The sequence below is a fragment of the Nycticebus coucang genome, chromosome 17, assembly GCF_027406575.1.
Source record: "Nycticebus coucang isolate mNycCou1 chromosome 17, mNycCou1.pri, whole genome shotgun sequence".
Lineage (NCBI taxonomy): Eukaryota > Metazoa > Chordata > Mammalia > Primates > Lorisidae > Nycticebus > Nycticebus coucang.
This window is the reverse complement of record NC_069796.1, coordinates 11,667,283-11,688,744: the sequence shown is the minus strand read 5'-3', so window position 1 is coordinate 11,688,744 and position 21,462 is coordinate 11,667,283. Positions and strand designations below refer to the sequence as shown.

The 21,462-nt window shown below is 41.5% G+C and overlaps 1 pseudogene across 1 annotated transcript; it reads left to right on the top strand.

Moving 5' to 3' along the window:
* Window positions 1–449: 449 nt before the first annotated feature.
* On the top strand, window positions 450–14,694 carry LOC128568481 (ribosome production factor 1-like; annotated as a pseudogene). Its single transcript, XR_008375173.1, has 2 exons — window positions 450–617; window positions 13,521–14,694. The product of XR_008375173.1 is annotated as a ribosome production factor 1-like (transcript).
* The last annotated feature ends 6,768 nt before the right edge of the window (window positions 14,695–21,462 follow it).

The following is a 21,462-nucleotide window of genomic DNA, read 5'->3' as shown; positions in this document are numbered from 1 at the left end:
CCAAGTTGAGATGTTCAGTGCCCATCTGTCCTATAAGGCTTTGGAGCTCAAGGGAGAAGTTAGAGCTGGAGGTACGGTTTGAGAGTAAGCAGCATATAGCTGGTGATTGAGGACACAGGCTCTTTAGCACCCCGGAGAAAGTGTGCAGAGTGAGAAAGGGCTGGGAGAGAGTGCCAGGTAGCCCCCCCACTAGAGCAAGGAGAGCAGGCAAGGAGGATTAGGGTAGGGTGCTCCCAGGAGAGCTGGGGGAAGGATGTGTTTAGGGAATTGAGTGTGTCTCACAGAAGGAAACATACCTGGAACATTTCTGAGTGAATACTCAAAACTGCGAGCTGTTTTGGGCATTGAAGAATGATGGCAGGCAGCTTTATTAATGCGACATTGAATTCACCAGGGCCAGAGTGGAGGCACAGAGGGCAGCCAATTGTCAAAGCTGCTGGAAAAGCTGAATGTTGAAAAAAGAGGGGAATGGGCTCAGCAGCCGGGAGACAGGAACCAGGTCAGTACAGGAGATGGGAGGAGAGGAGGGGGGCGGCAGCCTCAGCGCTGAGTGCCATCTCCTGCCAGGGGCTGCTCCTGCTGCTTTGACAGAGTCAGTCTCACAGCAGCCCTTCCAGGTAACTGCCAGACTTAGTCACTCTTACAGTTGAGGAAACTGAGAAATAGGCCGGTAATGTTTACTTCTCCTAAGAAGTGGACATGGGATTTGACCTCAGGAACTCTGACTTTTGAGTCTATGCGCTTAATTCCTTCTGTGTACAGATTCTTTAATCATACGAGTTATGATGGGAAAATGTTTCTTTTTATCTGGAGTATGGATGCCTATTTCCAAGGCTTCTTTAGTACATGTACTATTATTTGATGCTTTAAAAAAATATTAGGGTTTTAGAAGTCTTTAAACAAAAATATTAACTTCTACATCACTTTAGATTTCTTTGCAGTTATTTCATACCCTATCCCTAATTTTCACCCTTGATTCACACTTGCTGTCATTTGAGAGCACAAACTGCTTTTCAGTGAAGGGAAGACACCTGCAGTGTTCCCTGAGGCTGCAGGTGTATGTGATGGGGCCCGGACACCAGGAAGAGCAGCGGATCCTATTATAGAGACTTTTAAAGCCGTACCAGGGAACTGAAGCAATGACTGCACCATAAAACCAGTGCATGGTGCCCCATGATTGCATTAATGTACACAGCTGTGATTTAATAATAATAAAAAAATGACTGCACCTCATGTGACCATGACTCTCACTTACCAGACAGGAAGGCAGGTCTCATGGGACATTGTAAGAGAGAAAATTCATAATACCCCACACTTGGAGCAATTATGAATCATTTTTATTTTATTGTTGTTTGGTGTCATTCTCAATAAAAATATTCATTGGTGTTAATTGATTTTATGGTAAGCATCAGGATTAAAATTTTATTAACAAATAGCTACTTAATCCTGGTAACCAACTTTTCTTTAAATGGTAACCGTAAGAGAATAGAGAAAATGTCTTTTGTGAGGCCAATGTAACTATTATTATGAGAACTAAGTGACGCTTTATGAAAATGATCCCTGAGATATATATATTTACCACAAAGGTAAAACAAAATAAAAATTAGTTTTGCTATCCTATAAAATGTTAGATTGGATTTAACAAAAATCAAATCCTGAGTCTATAAATGATGTTAAAAGTGCTGATTAAGCAGTAGTGAGTATACTGTTGTACTTATATAACAGTTAAATGTGTTCAGGAAGGAAGACATAGCTGTCAATAGGATGGAATTCATGTAGAGGATAACAGAATTTCAACATTCCTTTGGTTGGATTCTATTTGTTCAATTTCCTAAAACAGTTTCAGGACAGGTGTGTCATGCTCTGGGCCAGAATCACTGAAGCTTTCAGCTATCAGGCTTGTTCCTAGGTGCCCTGTCTCAAATGCTAATCCTGGTCTTGCATTCATTAATTTCAGTAGTGCTGTGGGCTGAATTATGTTCCCCCAAATTCATATGTTAAAAAGTTCTAAACCCCAGTACCTCAGAATGTGAAACTGTATTTGGAGGGAGGACCTATATAGAGGTAAGGAAGTTAAAATGAGGGCCTCAGGGTGGGCCCCAGTTCAGTATGACTAGTGTTCTTAAAGAAAGAAATTAGGACACAGGTAGACACAGAAGAAAGACAGTGAGGAAACAGGGAGAAGACGGCCATCTATAAGCCAAAAACAGAGGCCTGACACCTTGACCTTGAACTTCTAGCCTCCAGAACTGTGATACATAGATTTCTTCTGTTAAGTCACTTGGTCTTTGGTAGTATTAGCAGCCCTAGCAAGCCAATATGAAGAGGTATGATATAGAACTTTCACTGAGGTATTACACTGCAGATTCCAACAAGATAATTAAGCAAGCAGAAAACATGACTGGTAATTTCCAAGATGATCTTCATTGATTTCTTCCTTTTACAAAGAAGTGACCAACATGTAGAGATTATTTGGTAAAATTTTGTAATGAATATTTTGTACAAAGGTATACATTTTGCTACAATTTCCCTTTTTCCCTGAGTATGACGACTTTAAGGGTGACTTTTTGAAACACCCTGTATTTTCTCTCTAAGGGACATCACAGCGCTCTTGTGCTCAGATACACTAGACGCATTTCAGCTCTACACTTGGGGGCCATTTTAAACAACAAAATTACGAACCAAAAGCACAGAAGTGTGAACAGCATGGTATTGAATAGATCGTGAAAAGGACGTTCATTTACAGTATAAGAACTAAATAAGACAGAGATCATCACCTTGTTTGACTTCAGCTGGGAACTTGAACATGAGGCAGCCAATTTTTTTGCTACTGTGCACATTCCCAGTAATGACCACAAAAGCAATGCAAGAGTTGGTTTGGCGGTTACAAACACTTTTTAGTGTGTAGGCAAATTCACAAATATGGAATCGACACATAATGAGGATTTCCCAGACTATATCACTGGGGAAAAATACTAATTGCCCTAGAAAATATCTTTGAAAAGGAAATTGAAATTGGTGCTTTGGCTCTGTAAGAAGTATGTTTTTACTACTCTATCCAAAGAGGACAGGGCCAGAATCTTTGTCCCTTTAGCTTGCTTAGTACATGAAATGTTTTCTGTGAGATGTGATAAGTTGGTAAGAAACTTGGTTCATTTACTAGGGGATGCTCCAGGCTGGCAGATGTGAGCATCCATGGACTCTTTGCCAGGAAAAATGTTGTTGCCCGGAGAGGGTAGAAATGGAAGGAAGTCCCCCAAACAAAGGAAAGGGTAGTTTCTAGGCACTATTGACCCACACATAAAAATCTATCTACCCCATAGGAGTCTGTCCTGGGCAGATTGTAGAGGATGTACTAAGAAAAGAGCCTCCATGGTGACAGGCTGATTCGGGATGCTGCTCCAGCTAGTGCAAGATGTAGCAGCAGGGTTATACCCTTTATGTATCCCAATAAAAAAAATGACTCCTGGGCGGCGCCTGTGGCTCAGTCGGTAGGGCGCCGGCCCCATATACTGAGGGTGGCGGGTTCAAACCCAGCCCCGGCCAAACTGCAACCAAAGAATAGCTGGGCGTTGTGGCAGGCGCCAGTAGTCCCAGCTTCTCGGGAGGCTGAGGCAAGAAAATCGCTTAAGCCCAGGAGTTGGAAGTTGCTGTGAGCTGTGTGAGGCCACAGCACTCTATGCAGGGCCATAAAGTGAGACTCTGTCTCTGCAAAAAAAATAAAATAAAATAACTCCTTTATACTTGTTATAGAGATGTCATCAGCTATCTTCAATGCTTTGCCATAAGATTTTGAGAGTGTTATTAGAGCTCATGGGTGATCTCTGAACTGATGCCTACTGTAGACTATGCCTCTGTATGAGAACAATAATAACAGTAGCCAGGGTTCACTGAAGGATTATTGAGCCCTAAGTTCTGTTCTGAGTACTTCACACACATGAAGCATTTAAACCTTATAATGGGGCACTGAGTTCAGAAATAGTATCATCTCCATTGTATGGTATAGGTTAGGTAACTTGCTCTAGAGGTTGTACATACAGTAAGTGACACAGTTAAAACTCAAATGAGGCCATTCGCCACAGAGTCTCTATTCTCAGCCATCACACCAAACTGCTGTTTCTCAAGGAGAAAGTGAATCTTGGAATTTAAGTTCAAATTTCGCTTGTGTGGGGGCAAAGATTAATTTTTTCAGTTGAGCCAAAAGGTACATAATCTATTATGAATTAATATAAAAATAGAATGAAGTGATTGACAGTAACTTCCCGTGGTGTAGATTTGGGTAGTTTGGGGCTATAAAAATGTTTATCCAATGGAGTTCTGTAGTTTGGTGACCCATCTGGTATCATCTTACTGTAGAGCAACAGGAGAGCTGGGAGAGAAGAGTGAGGAGCAGATTATGAAGGTCTTTGTATGACAGGAAAGGGCTACGACCAAGGGAGGGGACAGTCCAGAGAGAAGCGCAGAGTAGACAGCCAGGGCCCCAGGTGAGGATGGCCAGAGAAGGTGTGTTACTAGAACTCAGAGACTAAAGCCAGGGTCCCTGGAAATCCAAGAAGGCCTGGATGGGCACAGGGCTAGGGGAAACTCTGAGGGAAAGCTGAGCCAGAATAGAGTCCAAAGGCAGAGAGGGAGATGGACACTGATTAAGCAAGACAGAGCAGCCAGAAATGGATGCAAAGGTCAGCCCAAGGAGAATTTCAAAGGAGAGAACCAAGAAATCAAAAGCAGACAGTTGGAACCATGACCCACTAAGCCCTGTCATCCTGAGAGATGGTGGGTGGGAGAGAGTGCCACCCTCTCAAATGACAAGCTACCTGGTATGACAGGAGGAGGGGAAGACCTGGGAACAGAATGGGAAGTTGAGAAACTAGGAAAAGTGCCCTTTGAGTAGACTTTAAAGGAGCTGGGGGCAGATTATTCCCTGGTCCGGGTAAAATAGATGGGTCCTTTAGCTCCCTAAGAGTTCTCTTTTATAATTTACATGGCTGTTTTATGCTTTCACCTATACTGTCTCTCTTCAGGAGAGGGCAGGTTAACACGTCTTTCCTCTGCGTGCGGTTAGGTAGCTGTGCCTTAAGCTGATGCTTGTTTCTTCTGGTTAATATATAATTTTAGGGGAAGAGAGAGAAGGTAGGTGTGCAGAGCTATCTGTAGAAAATTAGTATTTGAAAAGGAGAGCAGGAGTGGTCTTTACCTCATGCTGGGGAAGAGATCATTAGAAGCATTCAAAAGGTTTGAACAATTCAATTTTGGTCTGTCCACTCAATGAATCGTGGTTGAATGTAACTACGTGCAGAACTCATCCTGGGAGCCACCCCGTGAGAAAGACGGACATGACCTCTGGACTCTAGGAGATTACATCACCTGCTGCACGTGCTCAGTGAGATCCTGTTCTTACTTTTGCTATCATTTAAAACAGAAAACCTCCAAATGTATGGCATTTAACTTTTAAGCTCTGTTCTAATTTTGTTATGGATTATTTATCAGGCAAGATCACTCTCCTTTGAAGGTAAAAGGTGCTCTTCTCTTGAAGGGATTGACCATTCCTATTGTCAATTATATTATAAAGAAATTGGTACAAGGGCAGGAAATGAAGACAGGGAGGTAAGCTCTAACAGGGGTCCTCAAACTTTTTAAACAGGGGGCCAGTTCACTGTCCCTCAGACCGTTGGAGGGCCGGACTATAGTTAAAAAAAAAAACTATGAACAAATTTCTATGCACACTGCACATATCTTATTTTGAAGTAAAAAAACAAACTAGGAACAAATACAGTCACACTGCCTTATGTGGCCCACAGGCTGCAGTTTGAGGACCCCTGCAAGAAACACTTCTCTGGGGGGGGGGGTCCCGAGCGCCTACTTTCCAAAGGCACAGAGTCAAAAACATTCTCATAGGTGAGGATAATTTAGTTCTTGACCATGAAAGCAGCTTTAAGCTTAGGGAGATACCTAGAAAAGCCTAGAGTTGCCTATTCGGAAAGTAGCACGTCTAGCAGGACTGTGATTTATTGTTGTTGTTATTATTATTATTATGCTGTTTTAATTTTCTCTATGCATCTTTAGTAAAAAAAAAAATTGTCAAAATTTCCACTTTGTCTTTTTGTAGAGAATTAAGGGGATTATAGTCACACAATTGGGGCATAAAGGTGAAGGAAGAGCAGCAATGGCCTTTCTGCTGGGTTGAATAGTGTCCCTTCAAATTTCACGTCCTTTCTAGAACCTCCAACTGTGGATTTAGAGATAGGGTTGTTGCAGATGTAAGTATTGAAGATGAGATTATATTTTTTTGAGACAAAGTCTTACTTTGTTGCCCCTGGTAGAGTTCCATGGCATCATAGCTCAGACTTTTGGTCTTAAGCGATTCTCTTGCCTCAGCCTCCCAAGTAGCTGAGACTACAGGCACCCACCACAACACCTGCCAATTTTTTTGTTGTAGTTGTCATTGTTGCTTAGCTGGCCCTGGCCGGGTTTGAACCCACCACCCTCGGTGCATATGGCCGGCGCTGTAACCACTCTGCTGTAGGCGCTGAGCCAGGGCTGTTGTCCTTTTAAGATGAAGGAAAGAGGTACATGGAGACAAACACAGAGAGAGGACCACATGAAGATTAAGGCAAAGATTGGAGAGCTACATTTATAAGCCAGGGGGCACCGAGGATTGCCAGCAACCCCCAGGAGCTAAGAGGAGCCAAGAGAGAGTGTGGCCCTGCTAGCATCCCAGTCTTGAGTTTGGGCCTCTGGGCGTGTGGGAGAATGCATTTCTGTTGTTCCAAGCCTCAGTGTGTGGTGCTTTGCTGTAGCTCCCTAGGACACTGGTGCAGCCTCCTGTTGTCATGTGGCAGCATTAATGTGATGGAAAGGGGGTGCCATTCTCTTATTCTGAGATGTACATCTTACCTTTCTGCAAAAGGGGGTAGATGTTACAATTTTAGTCTACAGTTTGAATATAATTATTGCTGGAGTAGTCTCATCCTAAACCAGGATGTCCTTATTTTCCCCCATACTTAAATTCAATCCTTATTTTATTCCATTTGCATAGCAGAAACTTAATTTTTTTTAATTTCAGATTTATATGAGGGTACAAATGATTAGGTTACATTGTCTGTATTTGTAAAGCTCAAATTGTAGTGGAGCCCTTCACCCAGGGGGTGTGTTTCACCCAGGTGAGAGCTTACCAATTACCCCCCCTCCTCCCCCTTCCCATTCCCGCTTCCCCTCCCCCCACTTGGATTTAATTGTGTTTTTCTCTCGTGTGAGAGTGTAGTTGTTTATCTATTGGTTTCATATTAGTATTGTGTACACTGGACACTTGTTTTTCCATTCTTGTGATACTTTGCTAAGAAGAATGTTCTTTAACTCTTTCCAGGTTAATAAACAAGATAAAAAGTCTTTACCTTTTTATGGCTGAATAATACTCCCTGGTATACATGTGCCACCGTTTATTAATCCATTCAAGAGTTGATGGGCACTTGGATTGATTCCACATCTTGGTGATGAACATTCTAGTGCAAATGTCTTTTTGGTAAAATGATTTTTTTCTTCTGGGTAGATACCTAATAAGGGAAAACTTAATTTTGATCAGTCTACTTTCATCTCTCCTGTTCCCCGATAGCTAACTTTGCTGGTGTGTGTGTAGTGAGCACTGCAGTGTGGATGAAGAGTGGGGCGGCATTTGTCCCACTGTCCTCATGTCACCTTTCCCTACTTGGGTCTACTAACAATCCATCTCCCCTCTGGTCCTCAGTGCCTGCTTTCTACTGGTCAATGCTGAGATTCTCTTGTTCCTTTGCTCGTGGCCTTTCATGTCCACTGGTGCTCTCTGCTAAGTCCAAGCCATGCTGGGGTGGTGGTCTCCGGGAGGCTGTCCAGGTCCTACTCCCACACTCAGTAAAGCACTCTGTGCTCAGCAGTTGGCTGAAATACTTCTGGTTTTGTTTGTTTGTTTGTTTTCTTTTTGCTTTCACCTGTTTCCCGTGGGGTCATGAGCATAGCCTGGCTGCTCTGAGTGCAATGTAGGGAAATATTGGGAGGAAATTATCAATTAGTTTTCAAAAATTCTCTATACCCATGTTCCTCATCTAGAAAAATAATTACTAAAACTATTTTAAAAATTCCTACAAAAGTACTTTTTTCCAGGTGGCCCTTCCACGCCCCCTCACTGCACCCACCCCACGTGATTCAGATATCCACCCTGAAAGTGTTCCTACAGGACAATAACTCCACAGGCCGAGCGAAACCTGGCTGCAGGGGCTTTCCAAAGTGTGTGGGTAAGTCTGTCTGGCTGCGGTCACTGCCTCTTGTTCTCCCGGGAGGTTCTCCATCCTTCCAGGACAGTCCTATTGTCTCCAGCTTGCTCAGCCACCTGTACTGGCAGAACCTCTCACTGGGATAAATCCATATGGGGCCTTGGATAGTGGGGACTGAGCCTCTCATAGCTTAAGACAGCAGGTAATGAAACCCTTTCTGGTTTCTTGTAAGTCCTCCTTAGCTTTTGCATTAGTAATTGTGTGTATTATTATTATTTTTTTTTATGAATGCAGGCTACTTTGTAATGCTCATCTTTTCCTTAAGCAAAGCAAAAAGAATGGTTCAGGTACTCTTAAGCTCTTATAAATTCTGGACTCAGCAATGCCCTTATGGACTTGCTCACCAACTGAATATGGGAAATAGGAAAAGCTATAGGCAATGAATCTCTCATATCAGAGAAAAATTAGAACTTGGAAGTTTAGAGAGTGAAGAGGGTAGGAGAGAAAGAAAGTAGTCATTCTGTCCTTGCCCCAGATTGTGGGCTATGGGTTAAGATGGAAGAAGCCGGGAAGATGCCCAAACAGATTCATCAACTATTAGGGCCAAAGTGTAGTTGTCAAATTAGAATGCATTCTTTTGAACCTTGAGCACTGAAAGATTATTCCAAAATTATTCCATTTATTTTTATTTGGAGATTTCTTTTTGGATTCTAAATACCCAAGTGACAGCATGTCTCGTTTGTCCTAAGGGAATGAACTAAGGAAAAGTATTTGTGTCCTCACTTGGACCAGACTTAGCAAAGCAGGCTTCCTTTCTGGGTGGTGGACCTGGTGAGAGCAGCAGGAATTGAAGATGCAGTGCCACGGTCATGGGAGGAGAGATTGAGGTTCCTCTTATACCCACTTGCATACATTCGTGTCCCTGGACCACATTTCTGCTGAAGTCTTAAAGGGTTGGGTGGTTTGGTTTTAAAAAAAAAAAAAAAAATTCCTTCAAAGTTACGTTAAAGAGAAGTTAAAGGCAATTATTACCTCCTGAAACCTCCCTTGCTCAAGGATCTTTTTATTGGGGCATGTCAGACTTGGCCCAGCCCCAGGGCAGAACTGTTTACTTTATGGAACCTTGTCTGGTTAGGGCTTGTCTTAACCAACTGCTGGGAGTGATCTTCCTACTAGGGGTGTGTAGCTTTAGTCCCTTGGCTTCTAGGGATTCTGTGGCCAAGGCACTACCAGTCACGAGGGCTTTGATGTTTTGGCAGTACTGACTGGATCATAGGTGAATTACTTGACCTTTTAGTTGATGTAAGCATCCTAATTTGGGGTCTTAGATACCAGATATCAATCTTTCAGATAGCTCTCTAAGAAGGGTTTCTTTATACCAAATATTTCAGAGGAAACATTTTCCTGAAATATTAAAATAAAAATTTTTAAAGGAGACAATTTTTTTTTTTTAATGGCAAAGAAGAAACTAATTTGAAAGTCTGGATTTTTGGAGACAAGTCCTGATCTTTTTGAATAAATGCACATGGGTCCTATTTTGCTACTAACCGCACATCGACTCAGACTATTTCTGACTTGAAATCTAAGTCTAAACTTAGACACTGTGGATTACTCAGATAATGAACGTGACTATAGAAGTGAAGGATAGCTGTGTTATTTTGAGGATAGTATTTTGGATTATTTATGTGAATACATTCCATTCATCATATATTGTAATAAGTTCTTTCTCATCAACACTGACGTTTCACATGTTCGATGGAATATTTATGCCTCAAGAAAGGCTCATAGGTATGTTTGTTGGAGGGAGCAGCATGGAGGAGACTGTCTATAGACACCCTGCATTTGGGGAATTCTGGGTTAAACAAAAATTAAACATATATCTTTGCAGAAAGATTTCTCTGCAGTCTTCACAATGCTGCATGTGTATTTTGAACCTCACAACCTCTCCCTCCCTCTTTTTTTTTGTAGAATATCATTTAATATCATTCCGGATACTTTTCCTGTAAGAAAGTTTGGGAAACACTATTCTAAGGATACAATGAGATGTAATTGGTTCAATCATAACCAGAGTGATTTTAGCCTCTCACCAGATGGTTGTGAAAGTAAAGCCCTGGACCAACTGTTATCTCCTTTTTCGGAAGGCCTTTTGAGAAAGACATCTATGTGTCTCAAATAGAATTATAACTTTCAGAAAAGGTGGGAATGAACTGGAAGACCTGTGGAGGAACCTATAAATCTCTGGTGTTAGGAGGAAGTCTTTTAGAACATTTTAGCAATTAATATGCCTTTATCTGAAAATATCAGGGAATCCAGTCTTAGAAAGCATTTTACTTATCTACTGCTGCATAACAAATTTCCCCAAAACTTAGTGGATTGAAACAACGATATATATTATCTCACAGTTTTTATAAGTCAGGAATTCAGGAGTGGCTTAGCTGGGTTGTTCTAGGAGTCACTTATGAGCTTGGGAGATGTAGGCAGAGACTGAAATAATCTTAAGGCTTGACTGGAGCAGAAAGTCTGCTTCTAAGATAGCTCCCCTCTGTGTCTGTTGGCAGGCAACTAGCTCACTTCCCCACCACGTGGGCCTCTCCTGAGCTGCATGGGTGTCCTCGTGATGTGACAGCTAGCTTTACCCACCCTGGGTAATCCAAAAGAGAGCGAGTGGAGAGGAAGCCACAGTGCCTACTCTCTGCATTCATACACCATTGCTTCTAGTTGATTCTGTGTGTAATAGAAGTAAGTTACCAAGTTGAAATCATACTTAAGAAAGGGGAAGTAGGCTTCCCTTCTTATAGGGAAGAGAATCAAAGAACTGTGGACATTTTAAAACCATCATAGAACATTTAAATAATACGGACATGAGAGAAAGGGACAAACTGGGGCAGGGCCTGGGTTATTTAATTCAGCATCTCAATGTCGTTGTCAGGGATCCAAATTTTTTCTTTTCTGCTCTGCCATGCTCAGTGTCTTGGCTGTGTGCTCAGGCTTGCTCCCCTCATAGGTGCAAAATGACTGCACAAATACCAGCTATCATGTACAGTCGCAACAACATTCACCAGGACAAATGAATTGTGTCTTCTTGGCAACACTGTTTTTGGGTAAGAAAAGCTTTCTCTGAAGACTTCACCTTGCTTCCTGTATTGACTCCCTAACCACAAGTGTGATGCAACCAACACAGGGAGGAGGAGTGGGATTCCCATGAGTGACTTACTCAGAGCAAGGTGCATTCCTGAACCAGGTCAAGATCCCTGTGTTGAAATGACTCCAAAACAAGTTAGAGTACCCTACACAAGGAGAAGGGCTATGCGCTGGCGTTAACAGGTAACAAGCTGTGGGTCCTTGACCTCCTTCCGTGATGATCTCCCAGTCACCATTCACATGTTCAGGCTGGCAAAGTAACTCTTCTGGAGAGTTTAAAGGTTACACTTGAGACAGAAGATTGAGTCTAGGGAGCCCCTAAGTACCTCTTGGTACAAAACTCATTCTATTTAAAAGACATAAAAAAAAAAAAATCCAGAAAATGTAATCAAAAATATATCTTTAACAACATACAGTGTTGATGGAAGATTGAGGTGAGAGACAACTAAAATCACCACTTGCAAGGAAACTATTCTGTCCTTGAGGGTAGAGGGTATTTCTTCTCATTTGGTGTTAGTACAAGATAAAGTGGAATTTGTCCTTACGGAGGTCTAACATTTAAAGAGAAATCCTTGAGATCTCTCTGGAGAAGGAGTCCCAGCCTTGGAATATTATACAGCCATAAAAAGATGGAGACTTTATCTCTTTTATGTGTACATAGATGGAGCTGGAACATATTCTTCTTAGTAAAGTTTCTCAAGAATGGGAGAAAAAGTATCCAATGTATTCAGTACTATTATGAAACCAATAAATAACTACCCACACTTTCATACGAAAGCTAAAACACAACTATAGCCCAGAATGAAGAAGAGGAGGGTGAGGGGAGGTGAGGGGGGAGACCAGGTGGAGGGAGGGTAATTGGTGGAACCTCATCAATGGTGCATATTGCAAGGGTACATGTCAAATCTGTTAAGAGTAGAGTATAAATGTTTTAACACAACAATTAAGTAAGTGAGGTGAAGGCTATGTTAACCAGTTTGCTTTTTTTCTTTTTTTTTATTAAGTCATAAACACATAGATCATGTATACATGAATGCATTTATGGGGTACAATGTGCTGATTTTAAATACAATTTGGAATGCTTACATCAACCCTTAACAGATTGTAAGGGTACATGTCAAATCTGTTAACTGGTTTGATGTAAGCATCCCAAATTGTATATAAAATCAGCACATTGTACCCCATAAATGCATTCATGTACAGTTACCATTTAATTAAAAAAAGAGAGAAAGAGAAATCCTGACCTGTGTAGTTGTTAAATAGGTCATCCTTTATCTTATCTCACCTTTTTCTCTCCCCCTCCCCTGCCCCTCGGTGCAGGAAGGTGACCGAGGGCCAGTCATGTACTTGCCTCTCTGCGCTCCTGAGGTCTCCAGAGCTACTCGTGGTGATTTCAGCACTGTGTACCCAAGCCTAGCTCCCCAGCAGTTTGCTGTGTCTCAGCTTTAGTCTTTTCAAGGAGTTTTTTTTTTTTTTAATAATTGCGAGGCAATTGCCTGAGACAAATTCAGAGGGATAGAAGGGAGAGGAAATGAAGGAATAATCTGCTCTCGTGGGAGGAAGACTAAACTCACTTAGTCCAAAGGAATTTAAGTGCTTTGCATTTAATAGGTTTTCATTCATTCCTCCATTGATTTATTTCACTTCCTTGTTGAACTTTTAGTCTATCTGAGAGCTTCGGTTTCCCATCATTCAGGGAGCAAGTAAAGGATTAGAAGTGGAAAACATGGTTTGCCACACAGGAATTGCCCTGACCAATTGAGTATCACAGAATTTCCCTAAGGATTTTGCCAGCCGTGAAAACATGTAAAGGTCACTGTGTGGATTTCTCATTTCTTTCTTTTTTTTTTTTTTAACATTTATTTAAGAATAATTTTATTTTCCAAAATACACATGAAATATCCTAGTAGGAAAGTAAGTTCTTTTTTTTTTTCCTTTTTTTTTTTTCTATTAAATCATAGCTGTGTACAATAATGCAATCATGAGGTACAATGTGCTGATTCCACATACGGTCTGAAATATTCTCACCAAACTGGTTAACATATCCCTCCTGGCATTTTCTTAATTATTGTGTTCAAACCCTCATACTTTACACTTAGTACACTTTACCTGCCGTATCAGTCATGCATGTGTTAGGGAAGAAAGCAAGATTTCTATTTAAAATCCATTTCACAACGGAAACCCACTACCAGGGAATCTCAGGAGGCTGCAGTCGCTCAGGATGGGGTGATAGAAAGCGGGGTTCAACCCGCGAAAGCGGGTGCCTTTCCCCCAGGCTTCAGCATTTCAGAGATCAAGAATAAACAGCGGCGACATTTAATGTTCACGCGGTGGAAACAGCAGCAGCAGAAGGAAAAGTTGGCAGCTAAAAAAAGACTTAAAAAAGAGAGAAGGGCTCTTGGTGATAAGGCTCCACCAAAAGCCTATACCAAAGACCGTTGACAACCAGCGAGTGTATGATGAAACCACAGTAGACCCTAAGGATGGAGAGGTTGCTTATGATGAAGCTACAGATGAATTTGCTTCTTACTTCAACAGACAGCCTTCTCCCAAGATTCTGATCACAACATCAGATAGGCCTCATGGAGAACAGCACGACTCTGTGGACAGCTCTCCACAGTGATACCAGACTCCCATGTTTATTACAGGGAAGAGGACTGGCCCTGAAAAAAAGTATTCCACAGTGCATCGCAAGCGATTTCACAGATCTGATTGTTATTAATGACAATCGTAAAACCCCGAATGGACTTATTTTGAGTTACTTGCCAAATGGTCCAACTGCTCACTTAAAAATGAGCAGTGTTCGTCTTCGTAAAGAAATTAAGAGAAGAGGCAAGGACCCCACAGAACACATACCTGAGATAATTCTGAATAATTTTACAACACGGTTGGGTCATTCAGTTGGACGAATGTTTGCATCTCTCTTTCCTCATGATCCTCAATTTATGGGAAGGCAGGTTGCCACATTCCATAATCAGCGAGATTATGTCTTCTTTAGATTTCACAGGTACATATTCAAGAGTGAAAAGAAAGTAGGAATTCAGGCACTTGGACCACGTTTTACCTTAAAATTAAGATCTCTTCAGAAAGGAACCTTTGATTCTAAATATGGAGAGTATGAATGGGTCCATAAGCCCCGAGAAATGGATACAAGTAGAAGAAAATTCCATTTATAAAGTGCCGAAGGAACAGAATTAGACTTTGCTGAATAGATCAATTTTAAAGTTGGTAAAATTATTTGTGACAGAACACTCTTTTCAAAATGGTATTTACTGATTTCATAAATCATCTTTCGTGTCTGGACAAATTGCTAAATAATAGTATATTTACATATCAAACACAAAAGTCACTTGGTGACAGGTTACGTTTCCTAAAACTAAAAAAAAAAAAAAAAAATCCATTTCACAATAATTGGGGAACCTAGCTTAAAAGTGTCTAAATATTTGTGGCCAGGGTGAGCTTCTCAGAGCGGGTGATACAGAGAGGTTCTTGCCTGAGGCCAGCCCTCTGCAGGGGTGGGTCTGCTGGTGGTGGTCCCAGAGGCCCTGAGGACTCCACCTATCACGGAGATAGGTGGGGCCTGCAACTCTGTTTCCCCAGCCCTTTGGCTCTCCTCTTTAAAACACTGGAAAAATTTCTCAGTATCTTAAATTTTGCTTCTTCTTGGATTATATATTTGCTTTAAGTAGCATAGCACTTTATAAAATATTCATATTATGTCACATGAAAGGCAATATTTTGCCAAGATTAATTTGGAACTAAAGGCATTCTAAGGCCCCTTACGAAGTTAAAGTACTAATAAAAGACAATAGAATTTATTGTGTAATCTGAAGCATGAGCACCATTGCGAAATGATTTTTTTCTTTCGTTGTACAGAAAGTGAGTAGACAAGAGTGTTAACCACTCTGCTGTATTAGTGCTGATTAGTTCAACACTAGATACAAAAGCTCTATGTTTCTTATGTGTACACATCCCAATAGAAAAATCTGCCTATAATACTTTAAAGAGTGTTGAGTTAGATATTGCTCTAGCAGGGTTTTTTGTTTGCTTTAAACTGGGACACACACACTTCAGGGGGACATAAGGACTTTTCAGTGGGTATTTAAGCTGTGATCTTTTTAAGGAATAAACTTCCATTCTTTAACTTCTAAATGTATTCTTTCCTAAATTGGCCACCTATGAATGTGCTATATGGCTTCTGTCTTCCCATCTCCCCTTTTGTAGCTGACTTCCTTCTACTTCTCTCATCCTAAATTTGATCATGTTGTCTTGCTCAGGATTTAACCACTAAGCTGCCCAGGGAACAACTTGAGACCTCACAGCTCAGGAGGGAATATCGTGTGAGTGGAAAACAAAGAGAGCTTTCCAATGGAAAAATATTGAAGGGGGCAACATTTCATTTCATCAGGCCCTAAACACAAGGCAGGGCTCCATGCCTTTTCTATCTCTTCTAAAATTGGAATTCAGAAGTCAGATGGTTAACGCAGGAACGCAATTTTCACACATACATTTCAATTCAAATATAGTCAGATTTTTTTCTCTGACATAAATTAAGTCTTCTTCGCTCAATTTGAAACTGAGAACTTTATTTGCAATTTTCCTTATAAAGGAAAACACAATTTCTAAAAATTAAAAAAAAAAAAACAACCTAAATCAGAACCTTCAAGATTTTGAGGAAAATATATTTAAAGCAATCTATTATTGTGCCAGAAATCACTACCTTTTCAGCTATTTAAATTTATGATAAAAATTCTAGATGTTAATTTAAAAATCTGTGGGATGTAAATAGTTTGCAGAATTCTTTTAGGGGAATCTATGGAGCAGAAGTATTTGAAGACTGCTGTTCTAGAACACCACGTGATGTCAGGGTGGGGAGGAGCAGGAAGAGTCTGGGCCACAATTTTTGAGTGGGAAACCTTGGTGCTCATCCTTTTTCCTTTCTGCATCCCCCCTACCTCCTGGGGCTTTCCTCAGGCCTCTGGCTGTCCCCCTTCTTCAGTCCAGGGCCTGCAAAGCCCCAGATCTTTACCCAGTCCTTACTCTCCATTCCATTTGAGATTTCATTCTTCAGAGCCCTTACCTATGTGAGTTGAATCTAATCATTGCATTCATCTCTTATTCTACTAACTTATATAATGGACATTGGTCATTGTTTTGGTGACTTCCATCACATTGCTTGGAAATTTTCCTACCTTGTGGATCTCAATTGGTTGCTGAGCCCACCTCCCATTTTTCTGACATAAATTAAGGCTTCTTTGCCCAATTTGAAACTGAGAACTTTATTTGTAATGTTTTTCTTATAAAGGAAAGGACAATGTCTAAAAATTTGTAAAAAAACAAAAACCCAAATCAGAACCTTCAAGATTTTGAGGAAAATATATCTAAAGCAATCTATTATTGTGCCAGAAATCACTACCTTTCAGCTATTTAATTTATGATGAAAATGCCAGATGTTAAATTAAAAATCTGTGGGATGTATATAGTTTGCAGAATTTGATAATCCTAAAGCTCGAGATATTGCTGTTTTTAATTTCCCTTAGTAATAGCCATCACGTCTAAGAACCTGAGTGGAGTAGTAACTCATTTAATCCTCAAACAGCCCTGTGAAGGAAATACTACTGAAAGGGGAAGCCTGCCGAAAATTACAAAAATAACAGGAAAATACCCAGTCTTGGAATTTGCCAGTCACAGTTTAGAGATCAATTCTATGAGTTCTCCCAATAACAGGTATCCTGTGGGAGTTCTCTTTTATACAACTTATGAGAAAGGCTGAACAGACAGAAAAATTTCTCTTTAGAATTTGGTTCAGAATCTGTTTTTACAGGGTTCCTAAGGACAACAGGGAAGGAGCTTCAGGCTTCAGCCATATCTCAAGGGCAGACTCTGCCCATCTCCTGCAATAATCCCCATCTCCAGAGAAAGGCAGAGGAGCCAGCTCTTGGGCTTTGGCATCCAGCTCTGCTGGGTTTTTGTTATCTACCTGTCACCAAGAAGAAAGAAAGGAAGGGGTACAACAGTTTCTCAACTGTATCCTCCCAGTTTACACCTCCCCTTTAAAACCACCTAGCCTCGGGGCCGTGGGTGCTGGCATTTCTCCTCTCTGTCTTTGGGATGCCATGCTCTGTCTTCTTTTTCCCCATCTGTCTCACTCTCTCATTCCCTTTCTCGTTCTAAAAAGATAAAAAATCTTTTCATCTTAATATATCCTAATCTCTGTGTGACCAATTTTTCTCAACCCACGTTGCGAGTACCTACAAAGCTTTCCACCCTAACATTACTACTATCAAATAGATATCGTCGAGGAGACTAATGCACAGGGAGGGAAAGTAACTTTTTTTTCTCCACAAGTAACCAGAGAACCAAGATTTGAACCCAAGGAACCTGGCCTCATCACATGGCCCGTGTTCAAACAGTCAGAAACAAGCACTCCACATTTATATTCAAGAGCTGGTGCTTCAGAGAAGTAGTGATAGGAGACTTCATCTAGGACTGCAGAGGGCCACTGTAGCTGCTGAAAGGACGCTTGGTTTTTATAGTGAAATAACAGAGAAATCATTACTCAGAGTTTTTCAGTAAGGGGCAAAATCAATTGATCATGAGCCCTCTCCTCTTGCTCTTCCTACCAGGTGCCCTGTGGATTTCTGTTTTCACAAACCACGGAGGAGCCTAGTGGACAGAAAGGAAATGTAAATTATTCTTCTTACATTGACCAGCTCACCATCTTTCAGACTCTGTTCTATAGGCTCCAGGGTTACTACTGAGTCATCCCTGAATGAACAAGAGGGTGTGAGTTGCGTGTCTGGCCTCAGACCCTGACAAAAATGGTGTCTTAGGGCAGAATCAACAACAGAATCAGAAAGTCCTGTGAAAAGTCTGTCTCCTTATCATCCAGCTGCTAAGAAGACAGACTGTATCTGCTTATTGTCCTGCCAGAGGACAAGCAGGTGGACCAGTTTCAAAACACCCTGTGGACTGGCTGCAACTTACCATATTTTCTCTTTTTCTCCCCCCCACCCCAACCCTTCAAAGTCAGCAGCCACTTAATCTCCCTGCTGGCACGCTTCCTTTCTTTCTTTGGGATGCCACCCTGTCTTGCTATTCTCTTTTCTCCCTCTCCTGCCCCAATTTCTTTTCTTCTCTCATTCTAAGAAGATAAAATGTTACACTTTTACATCCTAACCTTTAGAGCAATTCTCTCCTTGTCGGTAAAGCACCTATTGAGTGAGCTTCCTACCCTAACAACAGCCACAGGGACTTTTCCAAGCAGCAGTGGCAGTGATGTTGGTGATGGGCACTGGGATCCAGGGCTGGCTAGGAGGGCTCGGCAGGGACAGCAAAGGACAGCTCTGGGGTGCGTCTATGACTGTGGGTCTGGCTATGGAACTCTACCTGGTTCTTTCCCTCTCATTGTAGCCCCGTGAAAGTGACTCTGTGTATCTCTCTGTCATCATAGTCTACTATATCTAGGTAATTATAAAACTGTACATAGTTATAGTTACCACTACTATTATATATACATACACACACATGTATATATATCAGCCAGAATGGGCTCTTGTTGCTTGGAACTAAGAACCCCAGTGGTGAGCTTTTAATGGTAGGGGGTTGACGCCTCCGTGTGTCTTTATCCTTCTTGGCTCCCAGCAAAATAGCCTGTATTGAACAGATACTTAAAATACATTTGTTGCATGAGTAATGAGCTGCTGCACAATGAGGTATTAGTGAATGATAATGACTTATAAAGGAGACTCTTCTAGTAATATTAGCATTTAGATGCAAACCATTAATGTCCCAAGGCAGTGGTTATAACTCATTAATGGGCCTTGAAATCAATTTAGTTGGTTGTGGCTAGCATTTTTTTAAAAAAAGGGCTCTATTGTAATAGAAAACAATGAAAATGGAGTTCATCATCACAGGTAGGAACAGCTAGCATTATTTCAGCACATGTTTGTTTTGATTGCGTTTATGTGTTTCGTGTATATGCATGTGTGTGGAGACATTTATTGGCTTGTGGTATTACTATGAGCCAAAAATGCTTGAAAACCATGCCAAAATGGTAGATGTTACTTGCAGTCAGTGTGTCACGTTCCTTAGCAGAAGAGCAGAGGGAAGAGTTGGGTGTGGTCGTAAAAGAAGCGTAAGGATCCACATGGTTTTGAGCTCCAGTTCCCAGGAGGGTGCTGTGCTGTGCCTCTGTCGTGGTCTCTTTCAGCCTGACCATAATGGCTGCAGCCATTTGCTATGTGAGCTGGTGTCTCAGGGCAGTTCCCTGAAGGATGACTCTGCAATGAGGATTGATGTGCAAGTCACTTATTAAGGAAGAACTCCCAGGGGAGAAGCAGGTAGGAAATAGAGAAAGTATTGCAGGGAGGAGAAAGGTAAGGTGTGATTTCAGGCCAAGTCCATGGCCTATAGCTTCACTCTAGGAGCTCTCCTGACCTGAGGCCAAAAAGCTGGACTTGGATTGTCCTGCACCACCCATCATTGGTGCAGAGCCATTCAGAGGATGCAAACTCCTGGGCCCTCCCAGTTCTCCGTGTGCCCAGCTCAGCAGCAGGAGGGAAGTCTTCAAAAGAGAAGTCCCCGATGAGGCCGTGGGAAACAACAGCACAAGGAAACCATCACACAGGCACATGGGAGTCAACACGGGTCAGAGGGCATCAAGCCAGTGTTACATCACCTGTTACAGATGGTTTGAGTGGCTATCCATGCCTTCAATTGAAAGTGCTTTTATTAAAGCACAGACATAGTTCAACAGACTAACCACTCAGAAAAGCAAGATTGTTACAGAAAACCAAGGCTCACTTCCTGAAAGTAAATTTGGAACTTTGAGGCACATTCCTGTTTACATAATATCAGAGAAAGTTGCATGCTGAAGCTTCTCAAGCCTTTCTAACCACCTAAGAGGGAAATGTTCAACCTTAAAAATATATTCTGTAAGCAGAGGAGGGAGGCCAAGTACTCCTGCAGACTTAAGACCTACCAGACTTGCTTAGACGGCTCCCTGTGGTGATCCGTGAACCTGAAGTGAGAATTTATACCTTAGCCGAGTGCCAGCTTTTGCACCTGACGTATCTATTGAAAGTTTTATCTTTCATATAGACTCAAATCTACAAGTGCCGGGGACAACTAAATAATTTTGATTTTTGATACCTTTGGACTTCCTAATTCAAGTTTGGCATGCTTTTAGTTTTTAAAAGCACATCTGTAATTTGACTTGAATTTAAGATGTCCTTATCCATCTTTAGGTAGCCTTTAATAGCTCATGTTATTTCAAGGTGAAAATCTCTTCTATTTTTCTCATCCTTTTCTACTCTGTTCATTTGGGTGGGGGTGGTAATAGCCCCATCCCTATAATTCGAGACAGAGCAGAATTTGCCTCTTCTTCCTACAGATCTTTGTTGTGCCTAAAAAGATGTCTGAAGTAGGAAAGCGTTTCTCTCAGCACGACCGTATCTCCCCCTGCCTGACTGTCCTATCAGTTCCTTCTGGTCTTCTCAGCACCCCCGTGTCTCCCCCCTGCCTGACCGTCCTCTGTCAGTTCCTTCTGGAGCTGCGTCCCCTCTGAGAAGTCAGTGTCCTCCTCTTATTCCTTTGTCACTCGGGGCCCTGAACTACAAACTTACTCCCCTGTTCATCTAGGAAAATGTCTGTGAGCAGAATATGTTTCAACTTCCTTTTCTTGCATCTATACATCTACCTTATGTTTTACTTATTTAAGGTCATTTTTTTTTTCTCCTAGGAAATAGCCAGAATGATTTTGTAACCTACCCTGTGGTCACAGGTTGATGAAAGATGATATGCTAGTTCGCCATCTCCTGAAAATTTAGGAGGCATATTTTATAAGACTGTCTTAAAAATGAGGTGGTATGATATGGTAGGAAGGGTGAAAGAGTTCAGAGGCTGGAATTAGAGTGACATAATATCAAACGCATGACTCTCATTCATTTGCTAAGAGCTGTTTCCTAAGTTACTTAACCTCGCAAACTTCCTGACCTGTATTTACTGTAAACAGGGGGAACTCACATTTACCTTCCATTTTTGTTGTGCTATTTAATTAAAAAATCATAAAACTATT